This window comes from Vicugna pacos, unplaced genomic scaffold, assembly GCF_048564905.1.
Source record: "Vicugna pacos unplaced genomic scaffold, VicPac4 scaffold_20, whole genome shotgun sequence".
NCBI lineage: Eukaryota > Metazoa > Chordata > Mammalia > Artiodactyla > Camelidae > Vicugna > Vicugna pacos.
The window spans coordinates 71,522,111-71,540,065 of record NW_027328741.1 but is presented as its reverse complement, the minus strand read 5'-3'; the positions used below and the strand labels follow the sequence as shown (position 1 = coordinate 71,540,065).

The 17,955-nt window shown below is 32.6% G+C and overlaps 1 long non-coding RNA gene across 1 annotated transcript; it reads right to left on the bottom strand.

Moving 5' to 3' along the window:
* Positions 1-1,998: 1,998 nt before the first annotated feature.
* Positions 1,999-3,026, bottom strand: LOC140693921 (uncharacterized). Its single transcript, XR_012069630.1, has 2 exons — positions 2,761-3,026; positions 1,999-2,173 (listed from the first exon to the last, which is right to left on the bottom strand). It is a non-coding gene; the product is annotated as an uncharacterized lncRNA (long non-coding RNA).
* Positions 3,027-17,955: the final 14,929 nt, after the last annotated feature.

Below are 17,955 nucleotides of genomic sequence, written 5' to 3'. Positions count from 1 at the left end.
ATTGCAATTTTGTTACTGAATATGACCACCACATACAAGGGTCTAGTACCTATTAGATACTCCCTTGGTAAAGGTTAGAAGGGGGAAGGTTTTGTGGGTTGTACAAACGTTCATTAAAGGTTTGCAATGGCACTGTCTCTTCTGTACAAAGCTCTGATTCTAAGAAGTAAATTAAATAGAAGTCAGGATAGTAATTGGTATGGGGAAGAAATTCAGCTATTTTGGGGTGGGTGGGTGATGAAGAGACATGAAAAAACCCAACAAATGAGAATGGAATGCTTTAGTCCTCTGGAGGCATGAATTAAGAAGAAACTCATACTTTGTCTCCTGGAACTGTCTCCAATTACTGTCTTGAATGACTAGTACTTGGGCTATGAAACGAGCTACTTTGTGGTGAAGAGTAAAGACCATAACGAAATATTTTGAAAACCATGAGAGTTTTGTTGTTTCAGGAAAGTAGATTTTGCTTAAAGTCAACATGTATTTTTCATTCACTAAATACTAAAATGCATCAGGTGTCATGTGCTTTGCTTACTGTGCTGGTATCCAAGTTAGACAAGGAATGGGGAATAGACAGAAAATATCTGGAGGAGGTGGTTTCTGTGCTGACACTGGGAAAGTGTAAGTAGGTAAAAGGAGGACACTGAAATTCCAAGGATGAGCTGGAGCCAAAGTGTTGAGTTTGCAACTTAAATTGTTGACAAGCATTTGCCTGGATGTATCTCTAGATACAGTGAAATGTAAGGATATGCCAAGGTAGTCAGTTGCCAGATTTATAAATAAGTGACTAAACAGAGTTAAGTTTGTGGGCTAAGAGTTTTTAAGGAATTGAGTGCCACCCTGAGGACGTAAGAATGTATTTGGCTGGAACATAAAAGCAAAATAAAGTATTGACTAGAAAATATAGTGTAGAATCTTGAGGGCAGGAAATTAAAGCACCAACTGGAATGCTTTGAGAACAGCACAAAGAAGACCATAGATAAAATTACTTCTTAAATTGTACCACATGCTGAATGTGCCATCTGAGACTACATCATGTGAGCTTTATGATTCCAGGGATGACATAAGAGAGACCATGATCCCTGGGCCGGTTCCTGCATTTATTTCCAGTTCCAACCTATCCTAACTTAACACTTTTAATTCTTTCCAGGATGAACCAGAAACCACTTAGTTATTTTCCCTCTCTCTATGTTTTAGTCTTTTTCCAAATTCTTCCATTTCTTCTTCTTCCTTACAAGAAATTATTTAAATTTGCTCCCACATTTTTCCATCAATTGATCATATCAAATATCTATTTTTGTGTTTAAATGGTAACTTAGTCTCCCATTTAACTCTTAACTCTATTTAAAATAAATAAGGAAAATACAGATACACATCTATGTTTATTGTTCAAATAAGAAAATTGCAGATATTTGTCGACATTTGCCAACATCAATTTTAATCTTTGTTATCCTGCATAATCTGGTAGTCCTCTGGTAGATCAGTTGTAATTTGATTGACGTCCATAAGCTGAAGATGGCTGATGAGTTGGCCTTGAAGGAGAGTTAGCTGATATATCAGCTATCACTGGCACTGGAAACCGTGTGTTGCTCCCTGGTTGAAGCTGAGAAAATCGACCTTCATTGGCAGATATGTTGTGATATCTATTTGAAAAAGTAGAAGGCTCCAACATCTGTCCAAAATAATTGCTCTGTGTGGGAGACAAGATGCTGTACTGAGAATTAGAAGTTGTAGCTGTAATGAAGTTCACAACATGGCCATTTGCTTCAGTGTAGCTGCTTTGGGAGTGCCCGTGGACAGTGGTCAACTGATTTAAAATAGCACGTTGATCCACAGCAATTTGTTCTGGTGGTCTAACTGACATTGATGATGGAGGAGAAAAATTACCTCTGATCCGGGTAGTTGTATCACCAATTATGTGGCTAGTAGAGGGCTTTCTTATTAGAGGCATGTTTAAATTTTCAGAAGGCAAAAATGCATTTTCTGCACTAGTGTCAGTCACAAAACCAGAGTTATGATTATCCACATTATCCCCTGCTTAAATGTGCTTCTTCTTGAATTCTTCAGCCAATGAAGATATCAGAGGGGCATTTTTAATCCCAACTCTTCTTTTAATTCTCACTAAAAGCTGGGGACAAACTAGTTTAAAATTTGGATAATGATAGAACTGCAGCTAGAACCAAAGGAGAAAGATTTTAGTAAAATTTAAACCAAAATACAAGACTACAATAAGCCTAACCTATAAAATCTCAGATTTCAAGTTTACAATGCAAAGATAATATTATCAAAATATGAACATTGCTGACAATATTTTGAAGTTCCTTATTTGGAAAATACACATTTAAATAGTATAGTCTTCAAATTTAAGGGTTAGCATTTGCAGTAACTGTGAATGCCACTTTTAAAAAGCAGCTTTAATAACTTTATTTAGATTTCTGATATGATTCATGGTTGCAAGAAAAGTTTCTCATAATCTTGACTACTTAAGACACTGACCTATTTTTTAGAAAAAATAAAGTATTTTAGCCTTAGTAGTTATATAAAATTTTCAAAATCTAGCTTTACATTTACATTACCATAGATTGATGTACAAAATAAAATTTTATATTTAAGTTACCAAGCGGTAACTAAAATATCGGTGTACCTTGCTTAAAACAGAAACTACTTTTTCTTCTGCCAGAAAGACATCTAGACAAGCAGATCTTTGAAAATTCTTCCACTCTTTACTAAACCCATAAAGTTTAAGCTGTGTAACTTAACTTTTCATACTTCCAGTTTCAAATATTCTGAAAGAGGCGTTTCTTTCCAAAACTTCCTTCTTAAAGACATCTTCATCAATCACTATGGAAGTTCCATTATCATCCCACAAGATGGATTTAAATTGGTCACTCCCAGGCATTTTCCAGAGTTTTCTTGGAAATGCCAGAAAACAAAAATCATTATCTTCATCTGGTTTAGAGACACAATATTTGTAAAATGTTCTTTATATCAAGAATTCTTCAGACAAAGTCTGAAAAGCATTTTCTTCAGTCATAGACTTCAAGTCCAAGTCATCAGAGAATATTTGTTCACACAATAGAGATCTACCGGAGTTTACTGAACCAGTTGGTCCATATTTATGGGACACATCTTCAAATTCTGATGAAACTTTTGCCATCTTAAATAACTTTTTCTACAGCTACATTTCTAATCTGTGGGATTTTGAGCACTGCAGATTCAAATGATGCTGCAGCAGGCCTGCACAGATAAACTGCTAGGCCATCATAATGGTTCTCATCCTGAGTAGATGTGACATCACAAAACGACTGGTCTCCTAGCAAATCAAGTGAAACATTCAGCCACTGTTTACTTCTCATTCATTTACTTAAAATGAAACATATATGATGGTTACTTTTATAGTGTTCAGTAAATATTGTCCCCACAAAATCTTTTTAAATAATTTAATTTTGGGGTCTATGAAATAAAACCAATCTGCAAACTTTTGTACACAAATTTATACCAGATTTGTGAACAGAGTATAAATAAAGAACAAAATATATAAAATAATTTTAAAGTTTCGGAATTTAAAGTGAGACTTGTGTAAACTTGTACAGAAAAGGTATACATATTTCATTATAATTTGTAATTAATGTGAAACTAAATTTGATTTGGAAATGGAAGTAGTTATTTATCTGTGTACTTTACAATAAGTAGCTCTATATTCAAAACATGAGCAGAATAATTATCAGCTTATTTGTTATGTTTATAAATAAATGGTAAATATTTATGAAATAAAACTAGATTAAAAAAATGAATCAAATTTAAGAAATCCCATAGGGGGGAGTTTTTGTTTTAAATTGTAATTCAGTGCTCTATGTAAAACAAAAGTAATTTAGTATTTTACTTTAAAATTAAAAAAGAGATAATCTTATAGTATACTTACTAAAGTTTATTTTTACCGTTCTTTCATTCAGAGGTTTTTCAGTCCCTAGAAGTAATAAACTTTCTTGTCATCTTTATAATCCATACTCTTGTGGCTTCTGTTAAATATTCCAAAATGATTTTGATAAATACACTTATACACAAGATCCTGGGTTCAATAAAATGTGCCTCCATTAAGGAGCAAACAAACAAACAATGAAAAAACAAAGAAATAACAGTATATGTGGGTTGGGATGGAAAATACCAGGTAATGCAATTTAGGAAGCAATATGTTTCTCAGTCCCAAAACAGCTGGCAATGTTACTATAATGCGGCATTTTAAGGCAAGTGTTTTGTACACCAGTTGTTAATAATAGCTATGTTCTGTATCAGTAATCTGTAGTAAATCCAGTTCTAAAAAATTTGTATTTTTTATTTAGATATAAATTCCAATAAGCATAAGCCAAATTCAAAATGAGTCATAGAATGTTTCAATAAATAAGTGTTCACTCAAGCTACAATGTAAATTTTTCCTTTAGTATGTGTATATTCCATTCAAAGTAAATATTAGCAAGCTGAATTCATGGCATATTATAAGTATTATAAAGTATAGTTGAGTTGGATTTAGTCCTGATTCATAAATTTTATTTAACGTATGAAAATCTCTAAATGTGATACCATCCCTTAAAAAACAAAGAATTGAAAAATAACAATCTCAATATATGTAGGAATATTTTTCACAGATCTGATCTTAACATTTTTATAAAAAAATTCTTAACAAATTCGCTCTAGATATAATATGACTAAACATAATAAAAGCCATATATGAGAAACCCATTACTCACATCAAGTTCAATGTTAACATACAGGAAGGTTTTCCTCTGGTCCCATAATAAGAAAAAGTAGCTCATTCTCACAAGTCATAAATTACACTACTAGAAGTCCTAGCCAGAACAACTAGTCAAGAAAAAATATAAAATGCATACAACTTGCACGCAAGCAGTAAAATTTTTAAAGATGACCTATTTATACATAGATAACAAACTTCATAGTCTCCTCCAGTGACTGATAGAAATAATGAACAAACCAAGAAAACTTGCAGAATATAAAATTAATATGCAAAATATCCATTGCATTTTTATATAGTAACAACACATTATCAGAAAGAGAAATTAGGAAGACAATTGCGTGTAAATTTATACCAAGAAGAATAACATAGGAATATATTTGATAAGTGAAATAAATTATCTAAACATAGATCTATAAATTACAGTTGCAAGAAATATAAGTAAACAAAATATATAAAAGATATTCTGTGCTTACTGATTGTATACAATGTGGGGAAATATTCTAATCTATATTTCACATGTTCAATCTCGCCAGCACAACTTTTTCAGGAGAATCTCCTTTCTTCATTTCATACTCTTGCTTCGTTTTTCATGGGTTAATTGATCATAGGTGTGAGGGATTATATCTGGTTGCTCTATTCTCTTTTATTGATAGGTGTCAGTTTTAGAGCCAGTATCATATTGTTTAAATAACTAAAGCTTTGAAAGACTGTTTAACATCTGAGAATTTACACTATTAAATTTAATACTCTTTTTCAAGATTATTTTGTCAACTCATGATTTTTGTGTTTACATTAAAAATTTTGAAATTATTTCTTCTATTTAATGGAAAAATCTCATGGGTATTTTAACAAGAATCAAATTAAATATAGATTCCTTTGGGTAGTATGGTTGTTTCAAACACATTGTTTCACAACATTAACATAAGAGATCTTTTAATTTCTTTGGAACAGTTTTAAATTCTACAATCAATTTTTTCTATTTTTTATTATAAACGTTTTCTCCTTATTTGTTAACTTCATTTGTAGGTATTCTTTACATATATATATATATATATATATATATATATATATATATATATATATATATAATTATATACATTATATTTAGAAAAACGTTTCCCACACAAATACAACAGACAGAAGGCAGTGGCAAGACATATTCAAAGTCGAGAATGAGAGAAAGCTGCTATCTAAGATAATGTATCAAGCAAGGCTATCCTTTAGAATAGAAAGAGAGATAAATAACTTCCACACAAGCAAATACTAAAAGAATTTAGCAACAGAAAAAGAAATAATGAAACATCTTCTCTAAAAATAAAGAAGCAGGATGCTATAGAAATGAGAAAGTCATAATTAGAAAGGCAATAGCTACAATGACTTACAACAGAATAAACATGATGTTGTAAAACAGGACATCAAAATTTTTAAGTGTCAGAGAGTGAAATAGGAGAATACAGAGTATTTTCTTCCTGTTTCTGTTCTCTGTAGGATGGGTTTGAGTTTGTATTCCTTTCAGTTAACATAAACAGTTATAGTAACGGGTCAATATACATACAAAACAGGGTAACCATAAGTCAAAATCTTACAATGAAGTCACAAAGCCAGAAAAAAATCAAGATAAAAAAGAAAACTTATCAAGCCACAAACAGAAAAAGAAATGAACAAAAAAGAAATACCAAATCAACTGGAAAATTAAGTTCAAAATGGAAATAAACACCAGTTTATAAATAATTTTTACAAATGTTAATGGACTTAGTGCTTCAATCAAAAGATATATATTGTCAGATTGGATAATATAACAAGACCCTATATTATGATGTATACAAGAGACCCACTTTAGTAAGAGGAACACACATCAATTGAAAGTCAAAAGATGGAAAAGTATATTCCATGCAAATGGACATGACAAGAAAGCAGGAATTGCAGTACTGACTTCACACAAAATAGACTTTGCAAGAAAGGCCATAGAGAAAGATAAACAAGGACATGATATAATAATTAAAGGAGCAATAAAAATGAGGGTATTATACTCATTAAGATATATGCACTCAATATTGGAGCACCTTAATACAGAAAGCAAATACTAATAGATAAAAAGTGAGAAATCAATGGGAACACAATCACAGTAGGAGAATATAACTCCCAATTACCATCACTAGACTGGTCTTTCAGACAGAAAATTAATTAGGGAACAAAGATTCTAAAAGATACGATAAAATAATTGGAGTTGGTTGATGTTTTCAAAACAGTACTTCTCCCCAAAACAGAATCTATATTCTTTTCCAGTGCACATGGAACATTTCCTAGGATAGTTTATGTACTCAGGCACAGAAGAAGCCTCAACCAATTTAAGAAGATAAAAATAATTTCAAGCATCTTTTCTGAGTATTATACCATGAAACTAGAAATCAATCACAGAAAATGGAGAAAATATGACAACATGTAAATTAAAAAACATGGTACTAAAACAAGGGGGGAGGTGTTGTAGTAAAAGAAGAAATTAAAAAAAATCTTGAGAAATATGTCACAACACTTTACAAAGTCTATGGAATACAGTTAAAGCAGGCTTAAGAGGGAAGTTCATAGTGACAAGTTCTGCCTCAAAGTAGAAGAGCAATTTCAAGTAAATTATCTAACGTTCTATGTAAACTAATCATGAAAAGAAGAGCCAACAAAACCAAAAGTCAGCAAAAAGTGGGAAAATAAAGATCAAGGGAGAAAGAATAGAAATAAAAATTAAAAAATAGAAAAAATCAATCTTATTGTTTTTTGAAATAATCAACAAAACTGAAAAAACTCAGGACAGCTCACCAACAAGAAAAGAGAGAGCACACAAATAACATAAGAAATGAAAATGGAGAAACTACTAAGAGTACAACAAATTTGCATAATATCATAAGGGATTACCATGAGCAACTGCATGGAAACAAACTGGATAACCTAGAAGAAATGGAGAAGTTTCTGGAAATATTCAGCCCACCTTTATTGCATCAAGAAGAAATTGACCATTTGAACTGACAGATCACCAGAAATGGAATAGAATTATCAATAAAATAAAAAATCTCTGCAAACAAAATTTCAGACCCAAATAGCTTCACAGGGGAATTTGACCAAACATACAAAGAAAAATACATACCAGTCCTCCTCAAATACTTCCAAAAGATTGATATGGAGCTAGAACTCCCAAACTCACACCATAAGGCCAACATTAACCTGATAACTAAACCAGACAAAGACACTACCTAAAAAGAAAACTATAGGCCAATATCTTTGATAAACATATATGTAAAAGTCCTTAAGAAATTATTAACAGAATCCAACAGCATGTAAAAAGATCATGCACCATTATCAAGTTAGGTTCATCCCAGGAACGCAAGGATGGTGTAACATATGCAAATCAATCAATCAATTGTGATACACCATATCAACTAAAGAGAGGACAAAAAAGCACATGATCATCTCAGTAGAAGCAGAAAAAGCATTTGATAACATTTAACACCTATCTGCAAAAATATTTCTTATCCCAGAGGGAACAGAGGAACCATATCTCAACATAATAAAAGGTATTTATGACAAATATGTAGCCAGCAAGCTACTCAATGGTGGAAAAACTGAAACCCTTCTCACAAAAACCTGAGACAAGACAAGGTTGCCCATTCTCACAATTTCAATTCAATATACTCTTGGAAATCCTAGCCACAATGATGAGGCAAGAAAATTTGATTTCCTATCAAATTATGCAAAACATTTCTTTTTAGGACTGAAACAAATGATCTTAAGTTTTAAATAGATTCATAAAAGATCCATAGTTTCCAAAGCAATATTGAAGTAAAAGAAAGAGGCTGGAGGCATAACCCATCAGGTCTCCATACACTATTGCAGAGCTACAATAATGAAAATGACATCATATTGGTAAAGAAACAGGCATATGGACCAATGGAACAGAATAGAGAGCATAGGAATAAATCTACAGGTCTATGTTCAATTAATCTTTGACAGAGTAGCCAGGAATATGAGAGAGAAAAGACCATCTCTTCACCAGCTGGTGTTGGGAAAACAGGATAGAAGCATGCAGAGCAATGGAGTTAGAACAATCCTTCACTCCATAAACAAGAATAAACTCAGAATGGCTTGAAGACTTAAATATAAACAAGACACAGTAAATCTCCAAGAAGAAAACAGGCAAAACACTGTGAGATAAATCTCAGCAATGATGTCCTAGAATAGACAACCCAGGTAAGGGCTGTAAGAGCAAAATTAATAAATGGGACCTAATTAAACTTATAAACTTTTGCACAGTAAAGGGAATCATAAAAGAAGCAAAATGACAACCTACAAGATTAAAGAAAATATTAAGAATCGATGCAACTGATAAAGTCTTAATTTCCAAAATATAAAGTCTTCATACAACCTAAAAAGAATTAAAAAAAAACCAAGAAACCCGATCTCTAAATGTGCAGAAGCCCTAAATAAGGAAATCTCCAATAGAGACATTGAAATGCCACACAGATATATGAAAAAAATTACTCACTATCATTATCAGAGAAGGGCAATTCAAAACTATAATGAAGTATCGCTTCACAATAGTCACAATGGTCATCATTCAAAAGTCCACAAACAATAAATGCTGTGGAAGCTGTGGAGAAAGGGAACCCTCCTACACTGTTGGTAGGAATGTAGATTGGTGCACTCATTTTGGAAACAAGGATGGGGATTCCTATAAAGAATAAAAATAAGCAAAATATACGATCCAGCCATCCCACTTTTGGGTATATATCAAAGGGAACCCTATTCCAAAAAGACACCTGCACCCCAATGTCCTTAGAAGTGCTATGTACAAGAGTCACAACATGCAAGCAACCTAACTGCCCAACAACAGATGACAGTATAAAGAAGTTATGCCGTATTTACAAATTGGAATAATATTCTGGAATAAAAAATGATAAAACAATGATATTTGCAGCAAAATGGATGTCCCCCAAAAGTGCCATTCTAATTGAAGTAAGCCAGAAAGAGAAAGAAATATAATACATGACATTACATATGAAGAAGCTTAAAAAAATATTTGGATGAAAACACTATGATTTCATCTACAAAACTGAAACACACTCGCAGATCTGCTAGAAATTTTATGATTACTGCAGAAAGGGGCTGCCAGAGGATATATTTGGGAGCTGTAGATTTATAAATGTTATCCACTATATATAATAATAGATTTTTTCAAAATTTCTTTTGTATGACACAACACAGTAAGTTAAATATCATGAAGTAACGTTTAATAGGCACAGAATTATACACATGTACGGGGACACTATGATGTACACCACAGATTGACACATTGTTAATGGCATACTTCAATGATAAATAAACGAATAAATATGTAAATAAATAAATAAATGACATTTAATAATAAAAGAAAAACAAAGATTCACAATACTTAACTTTACACATCAAGAATCTAGGAGAAAACAGAAAGAATAAAGAAGAAATTTGATTCAATGACAGTAAGGCAAGTAACAAGAGAAACAATTGAAAAGATAAAATAAATACCAGTCTCTGTTTTTTTTAAACACAAAGTGGACAAACTTTTAGGTTGGCTAAGAAAATAAAGACTCAAATAATATTAGAAATAATAGATAAGATATTAGCTCTCATGTTGTAGAGATGCATAGCATTATAAGAAATTACCATTCGCCAAAAATTTGAATGACCGAGAACAAAAGACAAATTCCCAGAAACATATGTCTTCCCATACTGAATCAAGAAGTAATTAGAAAGTTAAATAGAGCAAAAGTGTGCATGAGTAATTTAGTAATCCATACCTCCCAAACCAGAAAATATTTACAAGATGACATTACTGTTGAATTCTGTCATACATTTGAAGACAATTTTTCACCAATTCTTCCCCAAATCTTCCAAGAATTTGAAGGGGGTGAAAGATTCCAAACTTGTTTTATGACGCCAAATTTATTTGCATAACAATGGTAGAAAGAACATTAGATGCAAAATATGGAATATTAACCCTGATGAACATATGTGCCAAAATTCTCTACGAAACAGAAGGAAAATGAATTCAACAACACATTTAATGTATCATACACATGCATGAGTAAAGGGATTTATCCCTGGGTTTAAGGATACTTCAAAATATTCAAATCAATAAAGGTGACATTCCACACTAATAGAATGTGAAATAAAACTCACATAATCTTCTCAATAGGTGGAAAAAGAGCATTGTATATAATGCAAAATCTTTTTAAGATACTCCCAACAAATTAAACTAACCCTGTCAGTGGCAAGATATCATACACACACAAACACTGTGTGGAGAGAAGCGAAGAAGTTCCCTGTTTATTTATTCTTAGAAGAAGCATTTTTACAGGACATGCACAATAACTCACATATCATCTAAGTAATAACAATGTTAATAATCTTAAGCTATTTATGTCCCCATGCTCCTTCAGTAAGCACAGGATGTTAAATTATCAAGGATTGCTTTAAAGTTCATCACGGAAATTCATTAAGTAGGCCATCTCTTAACAAGCCGGCTGTGCCTGTCTTAGGTTGTCCTTCTCTGAGGATCTTACCCAGCATAGGCTATCCAGCCATCCATACTGGATACAATGAGCAGGCCGTTTCTTATCCAGCCTGGATATGTGACATTCCTCACAGCTTGTTTATCAGTTCAGCCCATGGGCTTATTCTCTAGAGCCTTCAGACAGGGGCCTACAAACCCAACATCCCTAGAGAGAAAAATGGATGAAGAAAATTTGATGTATATATGCAATGGAATCAATACTTTGCATTCCTATCAACAGTGTCCATGGTGTTACTTTATCTCCACAATCTCACCCACATCTATTTCTTTTCTTTTTGATGAGAACCTTCTGACAAGTGTGAGGTCTTGTCTCATTTTTGGTTTATGACTTACCTAATAGTTTATAACTCTGAATATATTTTCATGTGTCATTTAGCCAACTGGATGTTTTCTACAGATAATTGATTCCAATCTATCTATTCAGTTCGTATGGACACTGTTTTTAATTGGATTGTTTGCCCTTTTTTGTTGTTGTTGTCGGGTAAGAGTTTGCCATATATTTGGATATTAACACTTGATTGGAAAATATCACTTGAAAACATATTCTCCCAGTGAGTTGATTGACTTTTAATTTTATTGATCATTTCTTCTGCAGTGTAAATCTGTTTAGAGTGATACAATCGTATTTTGTTAGATTTGCTTCTGCTTCCCTTGCCAGAGGAGACATATGTAGAATCAAGACATATGTAGAATGTCCATTTTCAGAGTGTATTTCTTAAGTTTTACCTTAGGATTCTTTGTTTTCAGGTTTTATGCTTTACATGCGCAGGAGTGGGATTGCTGGATCATATGATAGTTCTATCTTTATTATTTAAAGGAAGTTCCAAAATGTTTCCAAAGTGCTTTCACCAATTTTCATTCCCACAAACAGCGTTGGAGTGTCCCTTTTTCTCCACAACTTTCCCAGTCTTTATTATTTGTAGAGATTTGGATGACAGCCCTTCTCACTTGTGTGAGGTAAAACATTATTTTATTTTTTCTTGCCTTTGTATAATGATTAGGAATGTTAGCATGTTTTTATGTTTCTGTTTGTTATCTGTGTGTCTTCTTTGGAGACTTGTCTTCTGCTCATTTACAGGCTTAGTTGCTTGTAGATTTTTGAAATGGTGTTGTATGAACGATTTGTGTATTATAGAAATTAGCCTCTTATTGAATGCATTGTTTCCTAATGTTTTCTCCCATTTGGAAATTCATCTTTTCATATTGCTTATTTTGCTGTTTAGAAGGTTTTAATTTTTATTAGGACCTATTTGTTTATTTCGCTTTTACTCTTTTCAGCTTGGGAGCTGGACATTTGAAAAATTCGCTGCAATTTATGTTTTGTTTTGCATCTGTTAGTTTCCAGGAATTTTATTGTGTCAAGTATTAGATTGAGATATTAAAAACATTTTGAGTTTATTTTCATACAGTGTGAGGTAGTGTTCTAATTTCATTGATTTACATGTAGCTCTTTTGCTTTCTCAACATCACTTGCTGAAGACTATGTTTTAGGCATTGTATGTTTTTGTTTCCTTTGTCATAGTTTAGTTGACCATAGGTGTGATGTTTTATTTCTGCCTCTGTGTTCTGTTCTAGTGATATAGATGTTTGTTCATTTTCCAGTATTGTGCTGTTTTGATTACTGTTTATATAATATAGTCTGAGATCTGGGAGAATTATGGTTTATGCCTCAAACTTTGTTCTTTATCCTCATAGTTCCTTTTGCCGTTCTGGTTCTTTTGCAGTTCCATACAAATCTTAGGCCTTTTTAAATTTCTGTGAAAAATATCATGTAGTTCGATCTGAATCACTTTATATCTGTTGACGATCTTTTGTAGTATGTATATTTTAACAATATTAATTCCTCTGTACTAAGACATTGAGATTATTTTCCATTTCTTTGCATCATCTTCAAATTTATTTATCAGTGTCCTATAGATTTTATTATCTTGGTTTTTTTCTTAGGCTTTTCATTTTTGATCTGATATAATGTGGATTTTTTAAAATTATGGAATATTTCATTGTTAGTGTAAAGAAATTGACTGTTTTTGTATATTAATCATGAATCATGCTACTTTGCTAAATGCGTTTATTAGATTTAGTTATTTTGGTGTGGAGAATCTTTAGGGTTCTCTGTATAGATTATCATGTCATCTAAAATAATAACAGTTTTACTTCATTCAGTCCAACTTGAATAACTTATTTTCTTGTCTGATTGCTGTTGCTAGGACTTCCCATACTGTGTTTAATAGAAATGGTGAGAGTGGACATCCTTTTATTATTCCTTAATTTGCCTTTCAGTTATTCACTTTTGCATATTATGTTGTCTGTGGGTCTGTAATTAATGACTTTAGTTATGTTGAGATATATTTCCTGAATCTTACTTTGGTAAGAGTTTTCTGTTGTTGTTGTTTCTGTTGTTCTTGTTGTTGTTGCTGTTGTTGCTGCTATTTAATGAATAAAAGTTGAAGTTTGTGAAATGCTTTTTATGGATTTAATGGGATGACCACATCATTTTCCCTTTTGGTTTGGTTAATGTGGTGTATCAATCTGATTGATTTCATGTAATTTCATCCTCTCTTATGACCCTGCAATGAATTAAAATTTACATGGTGTATAATTCATTTTAGATTTTGCTGGATTTAGTTTGCTAATGATATTTTTTAAAATGTTTGCATCTATATCAATTAAAGATATTGACTTGAAATTCTCTTCGCCTGTATTTTGTTTGTTGGCTTTGCTATCAGGGTGATGATAGCTTCATAGAATTAATTTGTGAGTTTCTCACATCTTCACTATTTTTGAATAGTTTGAAAAGAATAATTTCTGCTTTGTATTTCTGTACGGTTTTGCATGGGAGCTGTTTAAATCTGCACTAACGTTTAACGATTTTTTAAATGCAGATTCTATCTTTTTTCTAATAATCAGTTTGTTCAAATTATTTGTTTCTCCTTATCCCTGTCTCTTTCTAGACATTTGTCTATTTCTTCTAATTTGTCTAGTTTATTGGAATGTAAGTGTTCACAAAATGATCCTTTTTGTATATCTGTGGAAACAATTGTTATTTCTCTTCTTTTATTTCTTACTTTATTTCTTTGGAGCATCTATATTTTCTTCATGATACACATGGCTAGAGGTTTTCTGATTTTGTTTATGTTAAAAAGAAAACAAAAACAAAATTTTTGGTTTTACTACTCTTTGCATGGTTGTTTTTTCCCTCTAATATATATTTGCACTTGTCATATTTAGGATCATGTTTTTCCTTTTAAACTTTTTTTAATTGATTTTTAATCATTTTACATATTTGTCTCAAATTCCATTGTAGAGCACAATTTTGTAGTTACAATGAACATATAAACAGTTGTCCCATTTTTTCCCCTGTGAGCTGCCGTAAGATCTTTTATATATTTCCCTGTGTTATAAAGTAAAATCCTGTTTATCTATTCTACAATTTTGACCTCCCAGCCTATATCTTCCCACACCCCAGCCGCTTGACAACCAAAACTTTGTATTCTCTGCCTGCGAGTCTATTTCTGTTTTGTATTTATGCGTTAATTATTCGGCTTCGTTTTGTTTTTAGATTCCACACATGTGCCATCTCATATGGTATTTTCCTTTCTCTTTCTGGCTTACTTCTCTTAGACTGATTTTCTCCAGGACCATCCATGTTGCTGAAAATGGCATTATGTTGTCAGTTTATAAGGCTGACTACTATTCCATTGTATAAATATACCACATCTTCTTTAGCTAGTCAACTGTCGATGGACATTTAGGCTTTTTCAATGTCTTGGCTATTGTAAGTAGTGCTGGCTATGAACATTGGGGTGCAGGTGTCATTCTGAAGTGGGGTTCCTTCTGGATTTATATCCTGGAGCGGGATTCCTGGGTTATATGATAAGTCTATTCCTAGCGTTTTGAGGAATCTCCATCCTGTTTTCCACAGTGGCTGCACCAATCTGCATTGCCACCAGCAGTAAAGGACGGTTCCTTTTACTCCACAGCCTCTCCAGCATTTGTCATTTGTGGATTTTTGAATGATGGCCATTCTGTCTGGTGTGAGGTGAAACCTCATTGCAGTTTTGATTTGCATTTCTCTGATAATCAGTGATATTGAGCATTTTCTGATGTGCCTTTTGATCATTTGTATGTCTTCCTTGGAGAATTGCTTGTTTAGGTCTTCTGCCCAATTTTGGATTGGGTTGTTTATTTTTTTTTATTCAGTTGGATGTGCTACTTATATACTCTTGTGATCAAGCCTTTGACGGTTTCATATGCAAATTTTTTCCCATTCCGTGGGTTGTCTTTTTGTTTTAGTTCTGGTTTCTTTACTGTGCAGAAGATTGTAAGTTTCATTAGGTCTCATTTGTTTATTGCATTTATTTCTTCTACGAGAAAATTTTTGAGACGTATGTCAGATAATGTTTTACCTATATTTTCCTCTTGTAAGTTTATTGTATCTTTTCTTATGTTTAAGTTTTGATCCTTTCTGAGTTTATTTTTGTGTATGATGTTCTAGCTTCATTGGGAGTGTTCTAGGTTCATTGAATTACATGCTGCTGTCCAGTTATCCCAACACCAGTTGCTGAATGGACTATCTCTAATCTATTGTAATTTCTTGCCTCCTTTGTCTAAGATTAATTGACCAAACGTTTGTGGGTTCATTTCTGGGCTCTCTATTCTGTACCATTGGCCTATATATATGTTTATCTACCAATACAGTGCTGTCATGTTGAACATAGCTGTATAGTATTATCTGAATCATTAGTGTAATGAAATGCCACTTATATTTGAACCTTAAACTTGTAACCTGCTTCCTTACTGAATTCTTTGATCAGCTGTAGTAAATTCATTCTTTATCTTGTTGGGATTTCTATAAATAGTAACATATTATCTGCATATAGTGAGACTTTTATCTCTTCCTTTCCAATTTGCATACCTTTTACTTCTCTCTCTTGTTTGATTGCTGTGGCTAGGACCTCCAAGTCTATCTTGTGTAAGAGTCATGATAGTGTGCATCCTTTTACTTTCCCAGATTTTAGTAGGAAGAATTTGACTTTCTAACTGTTGAGTACTATGCTGGAAATAGGTTTGTTATTTACAGCTTTCATGACGCTGTGATATAATCCCTCTATGCCCACTTTGGTGAGTTTTCTTATCATACATGGGTGTTGAAATTCATCAAACGCATTTCCTGCATCTATTGAGATGATCATGTGGTTTTGGTCCTTTCTCTTGTTGATGTGCTGTATTACACTGATTGACTTGCATATGTTGAACCACCCCTGTGTCCCTGGCATGATCCCAACTTGGTCATGAATTATATTCATTTTTCTGTGCTGTTGGATTCTATTTGCTACTATTTTGGTGAGGACTTTGTGTCTGTGTTCATCTGTGATATTGGCCTATAATCCTCTTTCTTGGAAGTGTCTTTGCCTGGTTGTGGTATCAGGGTGATTGTGGATTCATAGAATGACTTTGGGAGGATTCCTTCCTTTTCAAACTTCTGGAAGAATTTGAGAAGAAATGGTATGAGTTCTTCTTTGTACATTTGGTAGAATTCCTCAGTGAAGCCGTCCTGTTCTGGATTGTTATTTGGAGGGAGGTTTTATATTGCTATTTTGATTTCATTTCTAGTGCTCTGATTGTTCAAGTGGTCAGTTTCTTCTTGATTAAGTTTTGGTGGACAGTATGTTTCCACAAATGTGTCCATTTCCTCTAGGTTATCCAGTTTGGTTCCATAAACTTTTCATAATATTCTTGTATGATATTCTGTTTTTATATTATATTAGTTTGTAAATTCTCCATTCTCCTTTCTTATTTTCCATATTTGTGCTCTCTCTCTTTTCTTATTTTTGAGTTTGGCCAGTGGTTTCTCGATTTTACTAGCTTTTTCGAAAAAGCAGCCTTTGGATTGGTTGATTCTTTTCCTAGGGTCATTTTAAACACTATATTTTTTATTTCCTCCCCATTATTTATGATTTTCTTCCTTCTGCAGCCTTTGTGGTTTTTTGTTCTTCTTTTTCTAGTTCATACTCCTGATGGGAAAAATTGATTATTTGTGATTGTGCTTCTTTTTTGAGGAAGGCCTGTATCGCTTTAAACTGCCCTCTCAACACTGCTTTTGCTGTGTCCCATAAATTTAGTGTGGTTTTGCTTTCATTTTCTTTTTTCTCAAGGTATATTTTCATTTCAGCTTTGATTTCTTCAATGACCCTTTGGTTTCTTAATAACATATTGTTTAATCCCCATGTTTTGCTTTTGTTCTCCTTTGTTTCTCTGTTGTTGATTTCTAGCTTCATGGCATTGTGGTCAGTAAAGATGCTTGAGGTAATTTCTATCTTCTTAAAATTGCTGAGCTTTCTTTTGTGCCCATGTATATCATGATTACTGGAAAATGTCCCATGTGCACTTGAAAAGAATGTATATACTATTTTGTGGGGGTGCAATGCTCTGAAAATATCCACCAAGTGTAATATTTCTATTGTATTATTTAACTTCTATGTTGCCTAATTTATTTTCTGTAACTATGACAAGTCCAGTTATGTTAATGCAGTGTTGAAATCTCCAACTATGATTAGATTCCCAACATTATCCCCTTTTATATCTGTTAGTAATTATTTCATGTACT